We start from the raw sequence: 13,399 nt of genomic DNA, 5'->3' as shown, positions 1-13,399 counted from the left end.
TCTTTTCTATACAGAGCAGTGTACGACCTGCTCCCAACACCTGCCAACCTCAGCAGCTGGTATGAAGATAAGACAGACAGGTGTGCTGCTTGTGGCAAGAAGGGAAAACTTCAACATACTTTGAGTGCATGCAGAGTCAATCTTTCCTGCGGCATGTACATTTGGAGACACAACAATGTTCTCAAAGTTGTAACAGAAGCGTTTGAGCAGAGGGTAACGCAGCACAACTTATCTCATGCCTCATACTGTACAGAACATCGCATATCATTTGAGAAAGAAGGCTCCAACTCAAGGGTGTACAGCGCAAGCCTATGTATGATCAAGCATACTTTCTTCAGCCAATGATTGGTGTGTCAAGGCCGACCTGGATGGGAAAGGCTGTTTCCTGGAGCAAATAGCTTTCAACACATTGCGTCCGGATATAATCATACGGTCTGACACCAGTAGAGAAGTGGCTATTGGTGAACTCACAGTCCCCTGGGAAGAAAACATCGATGAAGCCCATGAGTGCAAGTTAACCAAGTATGCAGAATTAAGATCAGAGGGTGGAAGGTCTCATGCTATCCATTCGAAGTAGGCTGCCGTGGCTTTATTGCGTTCACTTTCCAGAAGTGGCTGCATGACCTTGGCTTCACTAGAGGAGAGATCAAGTCAACCAGCAGGGCTGTAGCTGAGGCAGCAGAGGCAGGATCATCATGGGTGTGGACTAGGTATGTCCAGAGAGGCAGATAGTCGGACAGTGTATCCATCTTTTGTAAACTCTTCAGTAGTTGCATAGACACCTGAAGAGTAGACTATCTGTTGGATGGAAGCGACCAACAACTCTGATAGAGGCAGATGCCAAGTTGTTAAGCTCACCAGTGGGAGGTGGTGCTTTAGCACTGCTGGCCCACCACCCCGAGGGAGTCTTGATCATAAGTGGGCCAAAACTCCTGAAAACAGGTGGCGGATCAACTGATGATCCCACTGATGATAGCACAGGACAGTTAACATCTTAGTCCAAGTGTATCTTCAATTCTTAATTCTGCACTTTGATAATAAAATACTTTGAACTTTTGAACATCAGTGCGCTTAATGGTGCTGACAATTACTACATACTCTTTCAGTTGGCGCCCTAAAGTAAAACACCCCACACTTGTCCTGATTAAACACTATCTGCCATTTCTCTGCCCATATATCCAACTGATCTTTAACCTGCTCAATCCTTTGATAAGATAATTTTACCAACTCTTTGATTGCCATGAGCCATCGTGTTCTTAAGTTATATTGTTCTAAGATGTAGTATTAAAGGGACAGTGACATACTTCCAGTTAGAATGGTGTGTCACTTGAAGGACAGCATGCAATTGGTGATGCTTCCATGGTCCTTCTGTTCTTGTTTTGAAGATCCCAATCAACAAGTCTTCACAAAATTGCAGTAAGGCTATTGTGCAGTGATGTGTGTAGGGATATTTAGAATGAGTGTGGTGTCAATCACGTGGTTTAGTGGTCTTCAAAGATATCAAGCTCCTTATTTTATTTATTTATTGAGTTACAGCGCAGTATAGGCCCTTCCGGCCCTTTGACCCACACTACCCGGCAAGTCCCGATTTACTACCCAAGCCTAATCGTGGGACAATTTACAATGACAGAACTATCCTACCAACCCATACATCTTTGGGCTGTGGGAGGAAACCGGAGCACCTGGAGAAAACCCACACGGTCACTAGAAGAACGTACAAACTCCTTACAGACAGCGGCGGGAATAGAACCGGGGTCGCTGATACTGTCACTACGCTACCGAGCCACCTGTTTGATTAGACCAGCATTCCTCCCTGCAAGTGGGCAGTCTTCAATCATGTTTCTAACAACACTGTGAATAGCATTTAGGGTATCTAAGGATGGGTCACTCCCTGCAGAATATCCAGCCACATTGTTCATGTTACTGATCTACTAAGGCTTCTGCGTAACAAGTGGGATTATCAATGGTGGAGTAATTCAAGGATATTAAAGGAAGGTAGGGAGAATCTCTCTTGCTAGGAACAAAAGGAAAAGACAGAACACTGGCAGAGTATGTCAAACAGTATCTGTGTAGTCAAAAGCTGTAAGTCAATGTTTCATGTTGAGTTTCTTCATTAGGACTGAGAAGGAGGTGGCACGTCTGCCAGAGTATTACAGTATGTGGAGGATCAGTGGGGTAAAAGGGAAATAAAGGAAACAGATAAGAGGTGGAAGCAAATGTGGAAGTGTGGAGGGGACAGGGTGGGTTGGTGAAACCAGGTGGGATGTGAAGATGGACAGATTGAACCAGGATGGGGTATGGGGTTTAGTGGGACTGGTAAATGATGGGTGGCCAAAATGTGCACACTAATTCAGGGGAAGAGGAGGATTGGGAAAGGTGAACAAAGGGAGAAGAAAATTAGGTGGATAGGTGAGGTGTGTGTGGTAGAAGAACATCAGTGGTTAAGGTTACCTAAAGTTAGTAAGGATTCACATAATTGGGTGTGTGATGGTTGCCGTGGCGTGATGGAACTGAAAGGACCTTTTCTTCCCTGTATCTATCTGCAATGAGCAAATTCAGGCTGTACGGACTCTCCGGAGCTCTCTTCTCCAGAGGTTGCAAAAACATTCAAAGCTACCTGGACGAATTTTGGGAAGCCAAGGAAATTCAAGTGCTGGAAAGGAACGCTGAGGTAAAAGACCAGCCATGATTGTATTGATGGTGAAGCAGCAGCAAGGAGGATCAGTGACTGTCCTGCTTCTGTTTTAAGGTCTCTTGTGCCCCCTTGTCCAAATGCACTGACGCAAACTGGGGAAATCTAATTGTGCATGTGAGGGAGAGTTCTGAAAACATATTGCCTTTGGCATACTGTCCTTTACAGAAGCTGAAATGGGGGGGGGGGGGGGGAAACGGGCAACAAGCCACTGAACATCCTGTTAGAAGATAGAAAGAGATTCCAAGGGGGAACTTAATAGCAAGTGGGGAGGCAAAGTTGTTTACGATGGAATTCCACAATATGGTAATTACATCAATTGGTAGTGAAGTTTAGAGGATGGGGTGCAGGGAAGAATAGGTACAATCTCTGTAACTGCAATAATATAATCCTTGCATGAACTGGGCCAAGTACTAGGGCTTTTAAAGCTATGCTTTGGTCTTGGCAGCAGATAATGTTTTGGATTCAAAGTGTCACATTCATTCGGATCTTTTTGTGAAGAAACAATACTGCAGAGAGGTCCATAGCACTCTGTGCCTGATGGAGACAGTTAGGATCTTTAACAGCTCATTTAGAATAGCTTGATGATAGAATTACCATATATAGTTTCAAAGTACTGTAAACCATATTATCTAACAAATCTAAAGATGTGAACTATGGTACAGAAGGTAATTGAGGCTCTTTAAATTGCTTTTTCAGTAAATTGCTTAATAAGACAGGTGCCTGTGTTTAGACCAACCAAATCAGCAGGGTAAGGTGAACAAATATTGTAGCTGAGGTAATTAACTGCCCTTCCTGAGGTATCTATTCTGGAGCTGTCAGTAATAAGCTGAACACTCTTAACCCAAGACCAGAACAAACTTTAAACATTGTGAAATTCTATCCTCAGCTGTAGAATCAGACTTTTAAAAGGACTGATCTAAATAAGACATCTGTTTCCCATTTAGTTTACACACAGGCTCGAGTTTTGCATGTTACGTCTCACTGTTAGCAGCAGGCAATGATTTGGGTTCATTGCATCTTTTCAACTGGAACCTATTTCCAAAGGAAAACAGGGAGCGGGATAAAAACCTCTGGTATTTTCTTGTATGGAATTTGTCATTTTGATAACATTCGATTATTACATGGAAACAAAGTGTGTGCTTTCATCAGAGTGAGGTGATAGTTGGACACAGAATTTAAGAAGTCTTATCTCTGCTGCAAACATTTGCCAGTGAGGTAATGAGCAGGCATAACCAGAGAATGTTTGGGGGGCATCGATTATCACTTTGGACAGGCAATGGGAAGGGAGCGTGTTGAGCGGACGCTAATTGCCCTTATCCATTTCCAAGGTCAGGCATTGAGTAAATATTTTGGGCAGGCTTCCGTGATCTGCAAGCACAACTAGGCAGCTGATCATCAGGGGCAGAGAACCAGAAAGGTCCAAGGTGGAGCTGAATGAGATTGAGCACCTGACATAAAAGGCCCTGTTACTCAAAAACATCAGTGGTAAGGCAGCGCCTGTATGACCCCTGTGGCACTAAGTGTCCTCATGCAATCATAGAGCCAGCATGGTTACAGCAGAGGCCTTGCTGTCCTCAGAGCTTCTGCCAGCCCTTCAGAGAGCAATACCAACAGTTCCGTCCTTTGACTGTTTCCTATTTAACTTTGCAAACTGTTTTTGCTCAAAAACCCTTTGAATTTGTTTCCACCCCCTTAAGAGGCAATAACCATTATCTATTTATGATGCCCGTCTCCATAACCTCTTCTCATATTTCTTTGCTCCCATGATATGAAATCCAGCTCCTCCAGAGTAATTTCAAATTCCTCATAAGACCATAAGACATGGGAGCAGAGTTACAGCATTCAGCCCATTGAGTCTGCTCCACCATCCCATCAAGACTGATCTATTAACTTCTTCAACTTATTCTCCTGACTCCTCTGTGTAACCTTTGATGCCCTTACAAATCAAGAACCTATCCAACTCCACTTTAAATACAGCCAATGAACTAGTCTCCACAGCCATCAGTCACGGCGACAGCCATGAATTCCACAGATTCACCACTCTCTGGCTGAAGAAATTCCTCCTCTTCTCTGTTCTAAAGGGACATCCTTCTATTCTGAGGCTGTGCCCTCTGGTCCTAGACTCCAGAACGATTGAATACATCTCCACGATCGCTCAACCCTGGAAACACTCTAACTGAGCTTTCCTTATCTATGCTAGGGCCTTCACATCTTTTCTAAAGTGTGAAGACCAGAATCAGACTGAATTACTCAGCGTTTCATAAAAGCTCAACATAACTGATTGGTTCCTTGCCATTGCACTTTTGAGAAGCTCTATTTATGAATCTAGAACAGCATAGTCTTTATTAACCCTCTTTCAACAACTACCATTTTCAACACTTTAGGGTCATTTATAACCAGATACTTCTACTTTCTTAATTTTTACTTTGTACTTCTCACTTTCAAAGACCTCTGCTTTCTTAGAAGTTTGCAATGATTCAGCATGTCATCTAAAATTTTGACAAACTTCTATAGACGTGCGATGGAGAGTATATTGACTGGTTGCATCAGAGCCTAGTAAGGAAACACCAGTGCCTTGGAGTGGAAGAATCTACAAAAAGAAGTGGATACAGCCCAGTCCATCGCAGGTAACACTCTTTCCACCACTGAGCACATCTACATGGAGCGCTGTCCCAGAAAAGGAGCATCCATCATCAACGACCCCATCATACAAGCCACACTCTCTTCTCCCTGCTGCCATCAGGAAGGATGTACAGGAGCCTCCGGACTCACTCAATCAGGTTCAGGTACAGTTGTTACCCCTCAACCATCAGGCTCTTGAAACAGAGGGGTTAACTTCACTTACCCCATAACTGAACTGTTCCCACAATCTATGGACTAACCTTCAAGAGCTCTTCATCTCAGGTTCTCGATATTTATTGATTTTTCATTTGTTATAATTGTTTTTCTTATTTTTAAAATTCTTTGTATTTATTGTGAATGCCCACAAGGAAATAATTCTCATGGTGTTAACAGTGATATGTATGTACTTTGATTATATATTTATTTGAACTTCAAGATAATCCCAGTTTATGAATGCTTTCATGTGTTGCTCCATTCTGTCTATATTGCCTGTGCACACATTCCCTGCCAAAGTACTACATATTATTAGGTATTTAATTTTCAGTGAACATTCTAAATATGCTAGAGGATGTCTGCATCCTCTAGGTATCCATTACTGTCCGCACCATTTAATGTTTGTCCCAGGTTCACTTCATCTTCAAATTTTTGTATTTGATGCTGTGCATATTCGCTTTCTTTGCAAACGTGTAGTTCATGATGAGGATAGTCTGATCTGCACTATAGCCATTCTAGGACAGTTTGCAATGGGATTGAGGTCCCACTGTGGTGAAGTGTCTGAAGAGGACTGCCCACTCTCCACCAGACAAGCATGACCTTGGTGCTTGTTGGTGAGTTAAGGCAAGAAGAATTCTGTCTAATGCCTCTAACAATCAGCTCAAGGACCCACACCAGAGGATCCTCCATATCCTACTCCAGGGCATTTTGTGCTGACCACTGTCCGATGAATTTGTGCCCAGTGGTGTTCTTTCTCTCTCTGTGAAATACTTTTTTTTTACGAAGGATTGATAGTGTGGCAAAGTCCAAATGATTCAAACATTGTGTTGCTCTACATTTTAGCATATATATATATATGCTAAACACAAAGCTATTCTTGTATCTATAACTTAAGTGAAATTACACTTGTTTATGGTTGGGAAAAAAATGCTAAAACTCAGTGACCTGTTCAAGTACATATCTTAATTATTCTGTTAGCTATAATAGCCTAATCCTTTTGAAGGACAATGTTTGAAAATATGAAAAATCACGTGCTAAGTAGTAAGGCATTTTATGTTTAAAAGGAAAAACCTTGCCTTCAACAAGAGTGGTTATTTTACTCTGTATTCTGCTATAATTTTCTTGCACAAGTCACTTGGTTCTTATTGAGAAGGACCATTGGTTTAGAACAGGGGTTCCCAACCTGGGGTCCATGGACCCCTTGCTTAATGGAATTGGTCCATGGCATAAAAAAGGTTTGGAACCATTGGTTTAGAATGACAGAGGAGTTAACTGTCATTATATCAGTCCTGCTGAAGGGTTTCGGCACAAAACATCGACTGTACTTTTTTTCCATAGATGCTGCCTGGCCTACTGAGTTCCTCCAGCATTTTGTGTGTGTTGCCATTATAGTACATGATTCTTGTATTTACAGTAACCAATATTTCAGGACATCCATCCTCACTATGGCAATATTATTATTTAACCTTTCATAATTCATATTTTGCAACTTACGATGACAGATTGCAGGTTTGGTGTTTTAGTAGAACTCAAGTCATTTTTGCATAGGCCTGCATCCTTGATGACAACCTGTAAACAATGGACTTGAGGCCACTTTTGACCAGAATCATATGCTATACTAAAAGCAGCTGTTAAAATCACAACTTATTGTTGAAAATGCTTTTTTTTTGCTATGCCTTTTTTCAATCATACTATGTTAAAATATTAACTTCCATCACAAATCCAGCGACAAGGCAATGTAAAATAGTTTTAGTTTTTTTCTACTGCTCTTCCTGCCCAAGAAAAATAATAAAGTTGCCTCTAACACATAGTGATGAGATTCTTGTTGTTGGGGAAAAAATATTTCATGCCTCAAATTGCTTCCTAATGCAAAGTGTCCTTTACTTACAATCTTAGCTTCCAATCGAAACACCTTGATCAGCTGCTGTGGAACATTTGTATGGTTTCAGGCTCGAGTCATATGAGACTGCAGTGAACTCCTTTTGGTTGCAATTTGAATAAAGCAGCTTGGGTAATTACTTTGTAAGGTCAATAAACTGTGACTGTGTATAAGCCTAACTACAGATGTAGTACTAATGACTTTTATGCTGCCCTCTTTCGGAAGTTAATTCTTAATCTTCCTTTCCTACTCCAAAAACATAAACTAATCAATTTCCATGTAAAATAACTGAAAGGCTGGATGCACCTGGCATGAAAAAAAGTTTAGACATGGAATAAAGCTTTGATCTGGAAGTTTCAAGATAGAACTGACCTTTACCAACATCCGCCACATGCGAAACCAATTTCCATTTACTGCAACTTAAAATATCATAGTCAATTATCAAAGTTCATCTTTAGTTTTCTTCACTGCATTTCAAACATCCTTAAACATTCTTTTAAACTGCATGTGTCAAATGCCTCAGTGGTGAAAGAGTAAATTGAAAGGGACAAGGAAGATGAGGGATAACACATGCAAACAACCGTTACACACACACTCGCACATACACACGAGAGTACGCTTAGAACAAAGGACCATCTTTTCCAGACTTTCTTCTTTTAGTTTATTGATTTTAAAATATACACAATGACTGGAGTAAACAGAAATTTTATAGCTACTAAATATTTCAGTTGCTAGCTGCTAAAAAAAATTATCGATCACTGCACTCAGCCTTATTATGTCCATTTTAGCCACCAGGTAGATTACACCCAAAGCTTTGAAACAGATCATATTTTTATAGTTTGTGACAGAAATATGAATACTCCTTCTCTTCCATGCACTGAAGATTCCTCCCACTTGCTCAACTTATTATTGAGCATATTGGTGAGATGGTTATCATTAAAATAACTTAAGTTTAATTTTCTAAACACTTTGTTGCTTGAGCTCAGAATGTCTGAACAATACTTCTAGTGGATACAGAGTAAGGCGATAACTCCAGTCAAGTATGAAGTTCTCCTGAGGGCCAGTCTACTGGTTGCTCCTCAAGTGACTGTAAAGGCCGATTTGGGATCCACATAATCCAGGTTTCTAGGTTGGATTCCCTTAATGGAGAATGCCAGTGCATGACTTTGTTTGACAAGGGGAGGCTGATGCACGGGCAGCAAGTACACGGCCCTGGGCAGATTGGGGTCAGGGCCCAGTAGCGTGGAATACAAGGTGACTGAAGACCCTTCTCTGCTGCAGACCTTCCTCCATATTCACTGCTGGGTGAATCATCTGCCACTAGTTCCACCACAGGCCTTGGTTGGATCACTCTTTGTCTGGAACTTCCCCCTTGACTTTAATGCCATGGGTGATCCTACCAGGAGCAAGGTGCCAGAACGCTAAACTCCAGATAGCATCACTCTCGGGAGCACAGAAACTCACCAGCTTCTCCAGTTCAACAAGGTGACGATCCCTGGAGAAGAGCTGATAAAGACCCATATGCAAGCTGTCACTAATTTGGTAATCTGTGGTCTTAAAGCAACTACAGGATAGTTGGTATAGGGTATTAATATCTATCACACTCAATCAATAGGCAGTGTTCTTCTGATGTGAGAGAGACTTTCTCAGCAAAACAATGCTATTCCTGAAGTGGAGATTGATTAAAGAAAGTTGTCTGAAAGGAAAACATTTGTTCCATTTCCCACTATTTTCAAAATTTACCACAACTTGAGAAGCAAATTAAGTTTATAAAATGATCTTTTTCATGTTCAGACATGTAAATTTGCCAATACTTTTTAAACAGACTTTTTTTATTACATCTTCATCATTATGTACCGTGCCTTTTCATATGATATAGATAGTCTTCCATCTATCTTCAATCTGAGAAGTTCTAACAAACTCTTCAAAAATTCTGCCTGTGCATTACTTGATGTAACTCAATAATGTCATGTGCTCTCAACCATGACTTTTTCTTCCATTATTTCTTCCCCATCACTGCACATTGTTTGGGCTCTTCTTTCCTCTGTACATTTCTCTGCAATTCCAGCTGCTAGTTCTGATTGATGATACCAGTTCTCTTCTTATTCCAGCTTTTCACAACACTTCCTCAATTGTTACTCTGTCCTTCTACAATATTTTCATCATTCTTCTCAAAAATTACATGAGTCTTCCCTCATTTTGCTATGATATTGTCCAACATTTGCATCTATGTGTTAGTGTGGAATTAACATAGCACTGCAAAACTCCCATAGAAATTATATTACTCTTTAGTATCCTTAAAATTGTTATGGCCGGGGTTGGTAATGGGGACAAGCTCCCACTACCTATTAAATGCTCCCAACAGCATGTGCCTCAAATAGCCTCTGACAACCAAGTCCAGCTCCTGGCCTTCACGTGTGGCTTAACTACTAAGCCGGACAGAACCATTTCTACTGACAGAAGAAGGGGCAAAGGCAGGATACTGGCACCTTAAAACCAGTCACTTTGCACAGATAGGCTCACCAGCCATGGTTGGCAGCTCATCTAGGTGAAGGAGAACTCTGATCTCAAACCTCCACTGCCTTGCGGCTAGACCCACTCACGCAGAGGTCTTTGGGAGTAAACGCTGAGGGAAAAGTCCGGAGCTGCATTCCCTAAGGCAGTCCAATGTTGAGTTCAACACTGACTGGCAAGTCCTGTGACGCTGCTGGTATCAAACTGTATCGGTCTCTGCTATTCCTTTGGTTCTATCAGATGTGTGGAGAGGGGGAGATTGCTACATGGGCAACAGCTTGCTCTCCTTACTGTACTGCCCTGGCTTACGTACTGCTAGGAGCAACATCCATGGTCAACCCTGACCGATGGAGGCCTCATGCACTCATTAGTATCTTACTCAAATCTTCAAGTGTGCATTTAGCAATTCCAATCCTTCTTCAAATTTCAACATCGACCCTTTGGGCAGATATTATTGTGCTCCTTAAGTAATTGAACTTCTCTGTTTGTTTAATTGTTTTATTGCCTGCTTTCAGTTCGCAGCTCTGTATTTCCTTCTTTTATTGTATAGCTATTTCCATGTCCATAGTTGACGATTCAAAGGTAGAGGTAGAAAAAATTGGACTATATGTGAAAATGTGTGACAGGATTAACCCTGAACTTATTTCTCAGGTACAGGATACACATAAACTTAACGTTCACAGTCCAGCTAGCACCAGTGCTATTAAATGCTGTGGTATTTATCCACTTCTTCAATATTAAAAGCGGCTAGCAAAATTTAAAGCGGCTTGTATTGATCGATGGAGAGGGTGCTATTGATTGCAAACAGTCGTGGGAATCATACCACAGGTTTTAAACATTTCTATAAAGCCATGGATAACAGTGAATATCAGCAATGAAATGCAGCTTTGGATATTTTAGTGATAAGGTGCAGAGAAGGAGAAAGCTCTTCCATAACAAGGTGTCCATGTTATGGTGTTAGGGTGTATAGTGGAGTTAGGATATAGAGCAAATATTAATTCAGCAGCAACCAATCTCCAGATTTGAATCTGGATTGTAGATTGATTTTGAAATGCAGCTGTGAACAATAGACTTTCTGGAGCCGCAGACTGGGTTTGATTGAAAACCAGGAAACACCTATTCAACTTGATGTCTGCATATGCATGAATGCAACTAGAGGGGAACCATGCTGATTAACATTTATTTTGGGTGACTGGAGTGAGGATGTGAAGAAGGGGGTGTTTGAAAATGATATGTAATTCAAATGAAGCACTGTAGATGCTGACAGACAGACATACTTTATTGATCCCGAGGGAAATTGAGTTTCGTTACAGTCGCACCAACCAAGAATAGTGTAGAGATATAGCAATATAAAACCATAAATAATTAAGTAATAATAATAATAATAAATTATGACAGGTGGAAATAAGTCCAGGACCAGCCAATTGGCTCAGGGTGTCTGACACTCCGAGGGAGGAGTTGTAAAGTTTGATGGCCACAGGCAGGAATGACTTCCTATGACGCTCAGTGTTGCATCTCGGTGGAATGAGTCTCTGGCTGAATGTACTCCTGTGCCTAACCAGTACATTATGGAGTGGATGGGAGACATTGTCCAAGATGGCATGCAACTTGGACAGCATCCTCTTTTCAGACACCACCGTCAGAGAGTCCAGTTCCACCCCCACAACATCACTGGCCTGACGAATGAGTTTGTTGATTCTGTTGGTGTCTGCTACCCTCAGCCTGCTGCCCCGGCATGCAATAGCAAACATGATAGCATTGTAGCTATAGAATCCTCCTACTGTTATCTCTGATCATTAGCATATAAAAATGTCATGTAATATTGGGTCAGACACGCCTCTTTTTCAAAGAATGTCTCGAATATGTTGCCTGCCGCTAATTTTGGCTGAATAAACATTTCTCTATCAACGAGCTTCAGAGTCTCTCTGGTGCCTTTGTTCATGTCACAACAATGGTAACTGGGTACCTAATCCTTAATGATGGACACCACATTTCTGAGGCACTGCTTCTTGAAGATAATCTGGATACGACAGAGGCTGGTACCCATGATGGAGCTAGCTAAGCTTACAACATTCTGCTGCTTACTTCCATCCTGTGCAGTAGCCCACTCATACTAGATGATGATACAGCCAGTTAGAATGGAGAATATACCAGCCCGCATCGTACCTGTAGAAATTTGCAATTGTTTTTTTGTGACACACCAAATCTCCTCAAATTCCTGATGAAACATAGACACTGTCTTGCCTTCTTTATATCTACATCTATATGTTGGGTGCAGGTTAGGTCCTCAGAGATATTGACACAAAGAACTTGAAATTGCTCACTCTCTCGAATTCCAATCCCTCTATGAGGACTGGCATGTATTTCCTCATCTTGCCTTTGCAGAAGTCCACAATCAGTACCTTGGTCTTAGCGACATTGAATGGATACCTTGTTTCACACAGGATTGCTTTAATTAGCAAAGATGTGAGATGGCTCTTGCTATTAAATATTGTGTTCTCCTTGTATTTGTTGCACATGATGTTAGTGTATTGCTCTACTTGAGTGGCCTGGCAACAAATGAGCATTGTGGAGGATTGGCAGAATTGGCAATCTAGTCTGCATACCTCCGCCATGCTCATGGCATAAACAACATCACTGGTCACACCACCAAGTCATCTTAAACATGTCCAAAGTTCAATCCAACTTTATTACCACATACTACCCTCAGATTTTTTTCCTTGCAGGCATTTACCGGAAAAATAAAGAAATACAATAGAATCTATGAAAAAAAAACAGACACAAAGAGAGACTGACAAAAAACTAATGTGCAAAAGACAAACTGTACGGATGAAAATATACTGAAAACATGAGTTGTAGTGGAGTCCTTGAAGGTGAGTCTGTAGGCCGTAGAATCAATTCGGAGCTGTGGTCAGCAGGGTCAGTAGCCTGATAGTTGAAGGGTGGTAACTGTTCCTAACCTAGTGGTGTGGGAGTTAAGGCCTCTATACCTCCTGCCCGATGGTAGAAACGAGAAGACACCATGGCCTGGATGGTGGGTGTCTTTGATGATGGATGCCGCTTTCATGTAAAAGTTCTCAGTGATAAGGAAGGCTTCGCCTGTGATTCTCCACCTTCTGCAGCCTTTCCATTTTCTGTTCCAGGTTAATAAGAGAAAGGACGAAGAATACTGTACACACACACATTTCACTCTGAATTCATCATGTTGCTCTTGTTAATTGTTAAGTGTTAATTACACAGAATCCGAAGCACTTTGAGCAGAGACTTTTATGTTTACTCTGCATTGCAAATCAACCTGGACTCATCTTGGCTCCAACTTCTATCAATGAGATATCATTCTTGAGCAAGAAACTTGCTCACCAGCCCCAAGATTTGATGAGCTCAGACATTAACACAGTGGGCCTTATTGTCCCTTAGATCCTCATTTTCAAACAGATGCAACTGCAACAGTGATGAAGATTTAAATCTAATGCTCG

At 41.4% G+C, this 13,399-nt stretch overlaps 1 long non-coding RNA gene across 1 annotated transcript in view; it reads right to left on the bottom strand.

The window, feature by feature from the left end:
- Positions 1–7,491, bottom strand: part of LOC140738961 (uncharacterized) — a 29,919-nt gene extending 22,428 nt beyond the window's left edge. The window contains exon 1 of the long non-coding RNA XR_012101491.1: positions 7,419–7,491. This is a non-coding gene — a long non-coding RNA (uncharacterized lncRNA). The remainder of the gene's footprint in view (positions 1–7,418) is intronic.
- Between the last annotated feature and the right edge of the window lie 5,908 nt (positions 7,492–13,399).

This window comes from Hemitrygon akajei, chromosome 14 (assembly GCF_048418815.1).
Source record: "Hemitrygon akajei chromosome 14, sHemAka1.3, whole genome shotgun sequence".
Taxonomy (NCBI): Eukaryota; Metazoa; Chordata; class Chondrichthyes; order Myliobatiformes; family Dasyatidae; genus Hemitrygon; species Hemitrygon akajei.
The sequence above is the reverse complement of the archived record's forward strand: the minus strand, read 5'-3'. Positions and strand labels throughout refer to the sequence as shown.